Genomic DNA, 12,378 nt, shown 5'->3' on the forward strand with positions numbered 1-12,378 from the left:
GTCGATATAAGCTACGTCTATAGGCAACTTTTGGTCCTTAAGAGCTCACCAGCTTTCACGAGCGACTAATCAGTTTGTGAGACAAGAGTAACCTGTTCTAAAACTATGCTGCTTCTCCGAGAGGATCCGGTTTTCATCGAGATACTTAAACAGCTCCTTCCGAATAATCTTTTCTAAGATTTTAACAACCACACTAGTTAGGCTAATTGGTCGGTAATTCTAAGGCTTATGTTTTGTACCTGTTTTTAAGACTGGACTTACTATGGCGTTCTTCCAGTCTTTTGGCAGACGACCCTCGGTTACGGAATGATTAAAACATATACTTAAAGGGTTCGCGACAAAGTTAGCTAATTCCTTTGGTAACCTAGGATGCAGTTCATCGGGTCCAGTGTATTTACCTATGTCAAGCTTGGTTAGCAGATATCGAGTTATTTAATGGTCACGCTGTCCAGTGTTTGTGTGGGGGGTTTCAGTATCAGCTTGGGAACGACCGGAGGCTTGGTGACGTTTGTTTATCTTAGTAATGGGAGTCTCTAAGTCAATCTACGTATCTTTTAGGAGCCCCATTGCATAGAACTTAAACCACACATTGAAATTGAAGCTCCTCTTCGTTGATAATTCTATGGGGAAGTTAGTAGTCTTTAAACAAGTAACTAACTCTATGCTTGTGAATGTTCCTCAACTATCTTAGTGGATTTCCGCTCTGAAGGATGCGAAAGACAAAGACATATCGGATGAAAAATTGTTATTAAACTACGTAAAGTATGTCCAATTATTTCTGGCCTCTAGGGAATAGGCTTGGTTTGTACAGCACCTCGTTATATGAGGTCGCAGTTACAAACTAGGTTAGGACAATTTAAATTTTCCCAACAGACCAATGACAACATTGAGGCAAAGGCCGGATGATTGCATGCATGAACTGAACAAGAACTGAACAGAAAGTTGAAGAGGTCTTAAAATCTGCGCGGCTAAAGGCTGTAAATACTTGTCAGAGACTTACGTAGAAGTGACTACGGCTGTAGCTCTTCTGCGGTTACTTCCAGTCCCAAACCCATACAAAGGACGGGAGTTAAGAATAGGGTCAGCAACCCCATACAGTAGAAAAACGTTAACCAGAATAAACAGTCTAAACTATTTAAACTGTAACCTCCGAGTTGAAAGGACTTCTTACAGAAGAAAAAAAGAGATGGAGTAAATCACAGTGGATAACATTCAATGTTACGCACTCACTAATAATAGCAATGACGACGATAAAGATCAGTTCTACGAGAGACTGCAATCAATTATAGCAAAGTGCTCGGGAAAGGACTTGACAATCCTCATAGGAGATCTAAACACCAGAGTCGGAATAGGCAACACCGGATATGGAGATTTCGTGGGAGAACATGAACTGATCGGGAGAAAGGAACGGAAATGGGGAGAGATTTGCAAATCTATGTGCATTCAACAAATGGGTTATAGGCTGCACAATATTTCCACACAAACGCTTACACAAAGCTATATGGATCTCACCAGACCACACTACAGAGAACCAGATAGATCATGTTTGCATCGACCAAAAATTCCGAAGGACAATGGAAGATGTGAGAACCACGAGAGCAGCTGACATAGCTTCAGATCACCACGTGGTTGTGGTCAAGATGAAACTGAAGCTAAATAAACACTGGACAACTGTGGAAACAGGAATACATGTGTTCGAAATAGACTTCCTCAGACATACTAACAAACTCAATCAGTTCAAGATGATTCTCAACAACAGGTTCCAAGCCTTACACGATCTACTGAAGGAATAAGAGTCTGTTATGGAGGACAACTGGAAAGAGAACAAGAAGCATTAACTCCAATGTGTCAGGATATTGTAGGCGGCAAGAAACATCATGATAACGAATGGATCTCTAGGATCTCTAGGACATTCTGGGAAGAGCAAAGAACACGCTGTGTTGAGAATTGGAAGCAGACATGAAAAGGATGAATAGCAACTGGAAAGTATTTTTCAGGACAAGGTTGGACAGAGAATGCTGGTCTGGGGCCTATGCTCCTTCTCCAAGAGTGTTAACAAGCGTGTGTGCAGGGCTGGTTATTGGTTATCGTACGGAAATGTGTAGTTCTGCTGCGGTGTGTAATCTAATTCGACTCTAGTTATTTTAACCTTATCTGGTTCTAATGTCCTGGGACTAGCAAGCACAAGTGTACCTTAACTGTCGATAATTTGACTTATCATCAGCTTACCTTTTGAAGTTTGAGGGTTTCATTAAATTAGGTCAGAGGATTCTGAGTGTGTATCTTATATTTCGGTAGTTGTTACTACTTGGTTTTGTACCAAATATAGGGAAGTGATATGACTTTATTTCCCTTTTATGTGATTCAGATTTTGATTCTGTGTCAAACTTTATTTCCTAGTGTTGACCAGAAATTCATTTGTCTCTGAAATATCTATTCCAAGTACTGTCAGATCTTGATCCGCTACAGTGGAAAACCGAAGGAGTTACCTCCTAAACCCTAAGTCTAGTCCCAACGTTTTCTGGCCAAACATCGCAATTTTAGTTTTATTGTTAGCTTAGAGTGTAACAAGGGTAATTCTTAGACACAGCTTAGTTTTGTTAGGAGAAATGATACTCAGTACTACACCTGTATCCACCGAAAAGTTCAAACCTGAATTTTTGTCTCTAACATACAACAAATGACTGTTTGGACAACCCTTCTCACTTATCTCGATCTGTGAATGTGTTATTTACTAGCTATATTCTTGAGAGCCTGTTCAGGCCCGGAACAGTTGACTGCACCTGGATGATTTGGCACCAAAGTTCCAGTAATACCGACAGAACTGTTCAGATAGACTGGACGATTGTGAGCCGCCCTGTGACCTAGATGTCGTTGTGGTGATCTGCTCATGTTTTCATTTTGGCAACAGTCTATGTGAGACATTCAACACTCGCGATGAGTTCTGCCATGACTGGGTCTTTTCAAGATTCTTCATTCTTGATATTATGTATCGTACATTATCCAGTTGAGGATTCTTTCTCGACTGCTCTTTCTGCAGTAAGCTCTGAATAAGGTAAAGAGGTGTTCGAGTCCTTAGCATTCAAACAGTGTTGGACGTAGCACAGGAGAGCTTGTATCCATGCTTGTTTTAGTACTGCTTCACCCACGGTATTTTCGTCCGCAAAAGGACTCGGAGGCAAAGCGGGAACTGTAATTTTGAATTATCACCTGATGTTCCTAATTAGGAAAGCCGTTGGGTTCCTTGGCCGTCTGACGACGGTAGATGATTCATTTCTCACATACTAAAATGGTGTATGGTTGTGACGTTAATGGAATTCTTTAGCGACTAAAAGAGGAAGTACGGAAAATAAATCTCGGTAACGAGTTTCCTGAGATTTAATATTCCGCACCGTGAAATAATGCTTTAGTTCAGCAAAATGTAATTCGAAATCACTAATATCGAGTTTTTGGAGTAAGACTTTTGTAGTCATGAAAGTGTCTATCTCTACTGGCGACAAATTGTGTTTATATTTTAGGCTTTCACTTTAAAATAAGTATAACACGTGGTGTATGGCCAGTATCTTAGTATAAAATAAAGGACAACATAATGATCTCAACGCGAATCCTTACTTAATTACTAGCGCCTGTTACTCCCAATGGAGCATAGGCCGCCGACCAGCATTCTCCAACTCACTATATCCTGGGCCACCCTTTATAGTTCTATCCAATTGTTGTTCATTTTTCTCATATCTGTCTCTATTTCTCAGATTAATGTGCTTTTTTGGTCCTCCTTTTCTCCTTTGGCCTTCAAGATTCCATATGAGGGCTAGTCTTGTGACACAATTGGGTGATTTCCTCAATATGTGCCCAATCCACTTCCAGTGCTTCTTCCTCATTTCTTCCTCCACTGGAATCTGGTTTGTCCTCTCCCTCAGTAGGTTGTTGCTGACAGTATCTGGCCAATGGACCCAAAGTATTTTGTGTAGACAACTGTTATAAAACACATGTGTCTTCTGGATGATAGCTTTTGTAGTTCTTTAAGTCTCCGCCCCATACAGTAGAAATGTCTTGACATTCGTATTGAAAATTCTGATCTCGGTGTTGATTGACAATTGTTTTGAGTTCCAGATGTTCTTCAGTTGTAAATATGCTGCTCTTGCTTTGCCGATTCGCACCTTTACATCTGCATCTGATCCATCGTGTTCATCGATGATGCTGCTCAGATCTCCGTCAAGTGTAATTCAAGTGGTGAATGCTATATTGTATCGGAGAGTCTTGCTTTTCCCTTTGTTTATATTAAGACCTACTGCTACTGAGGCTACTGCTACACTGGTCATATTCTCCTGCATTTGTTGTTGCGTTTGTGATAGAAGAGCCAGATGGTCTGCGAAGTCTAGATCGTCAAGCTGCTTCCTAGCTGTTCACTGTATCCCGTGTTTCCCTCCAGATGTTGAAATCTTCATGACCCAGTCGATCACCAGGAGAAAGAGAGAGAGTGAGAGTAGGCAACCTTATCTGACACCAGTCTTTACCTCGAATGAGTCGGTGAGTTGTTCTCCATGCACGATTTGGCAGTTTAATCCATCATAAGAATTCCGTATGATATTGACTATCTTCTCAGGCACGCCATAGTGTCGAAGAAGCCTCCACAGTGTTGTTCTGTCCACGCTATCAAATGCTTTCTCGTAGTCAATAAAGTTGATGAAGAGTGATGAATTCCATTCAGTTGATTGTTCTACAATGATACGTAGAGTTGCGATTTGGTCTGTACACGATCTATCCTTACGAAATCCAGCTTGTTGATCTCGAAGTTGGGGGTCTACGGAATCCCTCATTCTGTTTAACAATACCCTGTTGAGGACGTTTCCAGGTATTGAGAGAAGAGTGATGCCCCTGTAGTTATCACACTTGCTGAGATCGCCTTTCTTTGGTATCTTGATCAGAAGTCCTTGTTTCCAGTTTGTTGGTACTTGTTCTTCATCCCAAATCCTACTGAAGAGAATATAGATTATCTCTGCAGTTGATGCTACTTCTGCTTTCAGCACCTCTGTCAGAATGTTGTCTGGTCTCGCTGGAAACGCGAACCCTGCAAGACAAAAATTGAATATACTTGTATGAAGTTCATGTTGAAGACAATCTTACCAATCCATCGAAAAGTTTACGTCTATGGCAAAACGAAAGATAAGTAATAATTTGTGTTTGGAACCGGGCTAACCAATTTTTTTCTGATGGTTACCCCTGGTTTTCTACTTGAAAGAATCAAGACTGATAGTTGTAGCAGATCTTCTTTTGTACTACGGAACAGCTAGAGTAAGATGTTTCGACTTCAAGTTCACGAAACTGTTAACATTCAAAACGGGATAATAGAGAATATATTTCCAATGCAAAATAAGCAAGGAAGTTATTACTTTAGTTATAATGTTTCCACATTGTCAAAAATTTTAGGGCCAACTTTAACCACCAAGATTAAGGTGGTTCGCATTTTCTCACTCTGTAAGTTTGCTCAATCAGCATTTTACGACGAATCACGTTGTCTGACCCGCGATTTTTGATTCGGAGGTAGCTAATCACTTATTGCTAAGTTTAACGTTTAGGTGCATGGCTTATGCTTAGTAAAATACACAAAGTACGAAATTGTAGTCGAACAGTTATATATATCCAGATGTGCTTGATAACGTCACGGGAAAATAGCAGCGTTGTTATATATGCTGACAGTTGTGATGAACGTTCGTCTGGTTATTACTAGTTTATTAGCCGAATGCACAGATCTAATATATGAAGACCACGGTGGGGTTCATAGAGAATTCTAGAGGCTGTTCAGATACTTGCTAGACCCGTATTTAATGTAAACATACAGAAAACGAGATTTAAATGACATACTTGTAATAAGTAAATGGAACCGTGGATTAACGTATGATAGCAAATATTGGTAGAATTGGTGATCACCAATGTGAATGAAGTCCGTAACGTACCTATTTTGTTAAAGGCTGATGGAGAAGGCTTATTTTACAGCGCTAAGTGATATGCTGTGTGCGGTAATACAAAGAACTATCTAGCTAAGATGTTGATTGAGATTGCCTTTATACATACAATACTTTTTCTTTAGTCGACCCTTACCTACACTATGTTCATACTCTACAAGTAGATGTGTTTGCGTTGCCTTGTGGCTGTACTTACGAGTGGTTGATATACTAACAGATATATTGCACAGGAGCATTTACACACTGATAACGCTAATTAAAGAACCATTATAGATGATTGTAATCTTAGTCCATTAGTTATTTTCACTTATCAAACTAGTTATTTAAGTTCGATTAAAAGTAAACATTGCGATAAGATGTCAAATGTCCCCAGTAATCGACAAACTCATGTGCGGAAGGCAAACGAAAATTAAGTGGAGAATACCATAATAACGTTTAGAATCATAAAAAGCTGCGTTATTTGAGATCTTGGTCACCAGTGTAGATCACCAATGTGGGCGACATATGTAGATGATAGGAGGCCGTTTTCAGGTAAAAAGCGATGTTCTGCTTACATAGAATTCACACTTCATGGGTGATACCTAACGTGAACTAGTCCTTTTTCCTGTCCAGGTACTATGAATACTTTTATAACTGTCTAGCACAATCAACGTTATCGTAGAAATATATTAGCATGAATAGGTACAAGAAACAGAATGCAACAGCATGTTCAAGTCCACGGCATGCAGCTGATTAATACGCGTTTTTTGTCCTTGACCTTGAAAAACACTGATAAACTGTTCAGTGCTTGAGGCCGATCACACATGACCTTTTGTGAGTAATTGTCAGAATAGTTCCGTATTGTATTGGATGCCACTTCACGCTAGGTAATTATGATAATTTGAAGTATTCAAATTATTGTATTGACTAGAAATTCCCGAAACAGTGTAATTTAAGCCAAATAGAACTAGGTGAGCACAAACGGATGTATTGTGTTTAGAATTCGAAATTAACGGTAAATGAAATACAAAACAATCGTTAGATCATACAAACACCACAGCAACTACAACTTCGAGGTTAACAACTATTTTCCCTGTGCAGTACTCTCATCAAATAAACGCAGAGAAAAACTGTCGACCAGTAAACAGTTGACACGAAAACTGATGCTACGTTAGCTAATACTAAGAACCACATCACACTGCAGTAAAGAAGTGTAGATAAAAGCTATCTAAAATAGGAAACACCTTTTGACAATTTAACTTGAAATTTTTTGATGAAAGTTCAAAATAAGTTGTTTAGGTTTGTGACAAATGATAAAACCTGTAATGCACTCAAGAGAAGGAATACAAGAAGAAAGGTATTACATTAACGTTATACTATACATTTTACCTGAAATGGATTTAATTTATGTCATAAAAACGATGATTTTGTTGTCTTAATCGACCAATGCTATGAAACACTACTTAGCTAAGGAAAATTCAGTATTTTGTATAGAGGTCGTTGTTATCTTTTCCTAGGTAGCTAAATTTGGTAAGTCATTTATTGCTTACGTATCACACAAGAAAGTTTGAAAACAATTGATAGGAACTGAAAGAAATTGAGGTCACCTATGAAGATGTATTCTACCTTTTTATGATGTTTTGGAGTACAATAATAAAGTGAGCTGAGTGCAACTTAGTTTTTAATCGAAGTGCCATTTTAACTACGTTTCTTTGAAATGGATCTACATGAGCACCGATCTTCTTGAGGTAAGGGATTCAAATGTTTTGAATGTTTGTGAACGAGATTGGAGAATTTTTTGCTTCCATGTTCAGAAAGATGAAACATTAATGTCTTCGAGTGAGAATGTAGGTAAACGAAGTGAGGGGTAATTAAAGTGGTGATAACTGAGTATGATCTTGTTTCTCAAGAATGTGAAAAGTGTGGTATTGAAGGGTCCTTAGGAGGTAGATTAGACCACCTTGATTAGTGACCAATTTCAAGTTGCGGCCACGCACAAAGATTAAATGTTCGTAGACTATCATGCTGTTTCAATAAACAAATACAATATTTTTAGAAGAATGTAAACTAAGATGTGAAGGAAATAAGTTGGCAATATGAATAAAATGTGAGCAAGTTGGGCAAACGTCTTTTCAATGGCGTAGATTGATCCGTTTGGGTCAATCATTTTTGATTCTGAATTTTTCTCAACCTTCTGTGATTTGGTCTTCATTATTCGTTAATAAGGATTCATGTCGTTTGGCTTTTGTTGGTAATCGTAGTCTGTTTTCCAGTGAAGATCTTGCTAGTCCTTAAAAGTGTTTACTGATGGGCTTGATATCATTTGTTTGAGTATGACATGTCACTCACTGAGAACTCGATGGGAAGAATAGAGTCAGACTGTGATTTTCTTTGACCGCAATTTTTAGACCTTCTTGTTGAGGTCTCAGAGATTATTAGTTCTGGAAGGATCAAAAAGATGAGACCAACTAGCACTGAAATCGTTATGTAAGATACAAAATGCCTATATAAAATCAACTCGCGTCCAAGAGAGAGAGTTCGGAAAGACCTGTCTGTAAATTAGTTACCACACGCTGAATATGTCAGTATCTTTAATAATACATCAACTAGCTACGCGTTTGCAATACATCGAGGAAAGTAACATTTCTGATAGCAATCAGATACCGTCATCGTCTTCACTATAGACGACAGAAACCGATGGTGATATGTGTCAGTTCTATGACTGAAATTATATGGAACGTCAGGGATAACTTTAATTCCTTTGTCTTTGGGTGTACTTACTCGCTTGCACTCTCACTCACTCACTCATTCTTTCTCTCTTAAAGAAGCAGAAAGTTCAATCATTGTTTAATCAGTTCACAGATATAAAATATTATCCAACAGCATCAATAGAATTAAGTCTAAACACTATGTAAGTGACCAGTGGAGTTCAACCAAGTCTGTTGTGAAATAGTAACTCACCGAAGATATTGGTGGATGTGTCGCTCAATTTCGTTGATCGGTTGAAGTTGGACATTAACACCGTTGGATGCCGGTCTAGTGGCTGAGCGCTCGCGCGCGAAACTGATAGATTCTGAGTTAGAATCTCGCGAGGCGGGATCGTGGATGCTCACTTCTGAGGAGTCCAATAACAGGATGAAACAGCCTTCCAGTGTTTCCAGGTTTTCCATGGTGGTCTATCTTCAATTGATTCATGATCTGAACTATTAAAATTACTATTATTTTCTTATAAATTCAGTATTCTCCGGTTCCTATCTTTCTTTTTCTTTAATATTTTATTTTTTTTATTTTCATGATGTAAACAAAATTAAATGAACAACAATTTCATAAACCTTAAGATATAACTAACCATTGACAATCTTCTTAATTTATCTGCGCATCTGTTTATATCGTGTTATCCTTATCATAATTCTTTTAATTTTCTACTCGTATATAATCATATTGGTTGATTTGAATTTTGTTGTTCACATATATATGTATTTGTTTCTAATTGGGATCTTCGTTTTTTCTTATCTTTTAGAAAATTCAATATGTACATTAGTAAAGATCATAGCGCTGGACGACCGTTTTGTCCTCTTGTGAGACTCCTCAGACGTCCAGTACTTCCAGGTTTTCCATGGTGGTCTAGCTTCAATTGATTTATGATCTCAACGATATAAAAAATTACTAAAATCTTCAAAAAACCCCCTTCTGATATTATTAGTTTATCAATTTCTTTTACTGGTTTAATCAAAGAAAATTAGTATTTTAAAAGATATATCACAAATGATAACAAGATTATTGAAGTCATTTGGAATAGATGTAGTATGTAAACTAGTAAAATTGGTTTCATCAATCTTATGTAAATTAGAGGATGAAATGATAAAAAAAAGAAAGAAAAAGCGAACATCATTTATAAAATAAACTTTCAATTGCAAGATAAGCTACATGGGACCCCCAGTTCATCTTTGCCTACAAGAAGATCAACTAGCTGTCCAAGAATTAGGTCATAGGATAGGACAATCAAAATAAAGATGCAGACAATAACAGGTTAACATTCAACTATGACCATTAAGATCTAGGTAAATAGGACAGGATATTAGTCATATGTGGAAAAATCCGAATACTTTGCTTCTACCTGAAGTTTGTACTGATGATTTTGTTCAGAAGAACAATGAAAGCTTGATGACTAAACCTTCCAGCTTGGAGAACAGAACTCCACTTAGATAATCTGCATGGGCTACAAATCGTCTACATCATCTCAGTATTTTTTACAGATCATATTTTTTGTGGAATCAGGCCTGCCAAGTTGTCAATAGGTGTATTTGTAATATCTGCGTTTAGACTATCAGTAACAGATAATTATTGGCCTACTATTAATTAAAGTGAATGAACTGATTTGATACAGTTTTTATATATTCAAATAAAACTGGCTTTAATTAGTCCAGGAATTTTTAGAGATTGCTGGATGTTAGTAAGATTGTCAACCTATTTAAATTAGACAATTGATGAAAACGAAGAACCTCTGGACGTCTGTTTCATTATGTAACGGAAACCTTTCATTAATGTACAGTCATGATAACAATAATAACAACATGAAGGTCTTATCGAAGATGACCTCTAGGCAGGTATTAAGCTATTCGACAGGAAACATGCCTCATATCTCATAGCCAGGATTATCAGTGATATGAGTCATGTAGTAAACGTTGCTACAAAATTTTATGCAATAAGCCGATAAGAAAATAATCAAACTCCTTTGTTATAAAAATATAACAGGAATTTATTATCTCCACTCCAACTTATATGTGAATAAATATATTTCTTGATTTGCACGACATCGCTTTAGAGATGGATTGTAGATTATTCCTTGACTCTTTTTTAATAGCAAAGATGGATGACGGCTAATAGTGGAATTCAGTACTCGCGTTTCGTCCTTTTCGAGACTCATCAGCTGGATGTATCTGCATAGCACAGTTGATGTTTATTCTAGGACTTGAACTCAGTACCGTTCGCTTGAAATGCCATCACATTATCCACTCAGCTACTTAGTCCTCATAGCCACTAGCTTGTGCAATGGAATGAAATTTAAGTTCATTCTGTATTTTCATAGTTGAAAGCATGAGTCAATCGAAGCTGGACCACCATGGAAAACCTGGAAACACTGGACGGCCAACTCGTCCTATTGTGGGACTCCTCAGCAGTGAGCATCTACGATCCCGCCTTGTGGGATTCGAACACAGGACCCACCAGTCTCGCTCCAGAGCACTTAACCGATAGACTACTGAGCCAGCATCCTATGGTGCTGATTATTCGAATTTTCCCATTGATGTTTAGGATTGTGATGGATCAATCTTTTATTATTCAACGCAATAGTGTTTGAAGCGAATCGTACTGCTTTAGAGTCTTAGGCTGAACATCAACTCTGGGATGCAAGTACATCCAACTGACAAGTCCCAAAGAGGACGAAACGCCCATTCTGGATTCCATTACTAGCTACCACCTACCTTTTTAAAATAGTTTTTGATTCTATAGAGTTGAGATCATGAGTGAATCGGAGCTAGACCACCATAGAAAATCTGGAAGCACTGGATGGCCGTTTCGTTCTGTTATGGGACTCCTCAGCAGTGCGCATCCACGATCTCGACTCACGAGATTCGGGTTAGGGTTATCATTTTAACCATCACCTTCTATTTAATGACAATAATTATTTTGTTCATTTTATCTAAATTTTTATTCCTAATTTATAGTTAGTTATATATAGACTTATTAATAATATACTGACATATTCAACTGATTACTCATTATGTCAATCAAATAATTTAGCTCATTAGAGAAAATATATTTTTCCCTTAACTGTTATTGTTGTTATGTGTTATCAGATTAACTACATGTATTAGATAAGAATTTACATATAATATTTCTTATGGTTAGTTACAAAACAAAACGAGTCCCAAATAGGATGAAACGTTCGTTCTAGATTCCACTGCTAGCCACTATTCATCATTGCTTAAAAAATATATTTTGCTATGGTTTATTTTTCATTCGTAAAAATGAACTGATTTTTGTAATGACTGAGATAAATGAATGTAAATATTTTTCACCAGTACATTAATCTATTTTTCTTTTTTTTTTTCTTTTTTTCGTATATTTCATGTAGAAACAAATATATTTAGAATAGTTTATTTCGAAAAAGTAGTATATAAAAGATTAAAAGAAAAACAAAGTGGAATTGAATTAAATTTAGTATATTCTAAAAGAAAATAGTTACTAGGTATCATTACCAAGTTTTGATTTGATAGTTTTGAATAAATTGAGCAATGAAAATAACATATTTGTAATGTCCCAATGAGTAGAAAAATTAAACTTTTTGACGTTTCGTGACTCAGTGTAAGCCACTTCTTCAAAGAAAAAAAAATTGGCTTACACTGAGTCACGAAACATCAAAAAATCTAATTTT

The sequence above is a fragment of the Schistosoma mansoni genome (assembly GCF_000237925.1).
Source record: "Schistosoma mansoni, WGS project CABG00000000 data, chromosome 3 unplaced supercontig 0044, strain Puerto Rico, whole genome shotgun sequence".
Lineage (NCBI taxonomy): Eukaryota > Metazoa > Platyhelminthes > Trematoda > Strigeidida > Schistosomatidae > Schistosoma > Schistosoma mansoni.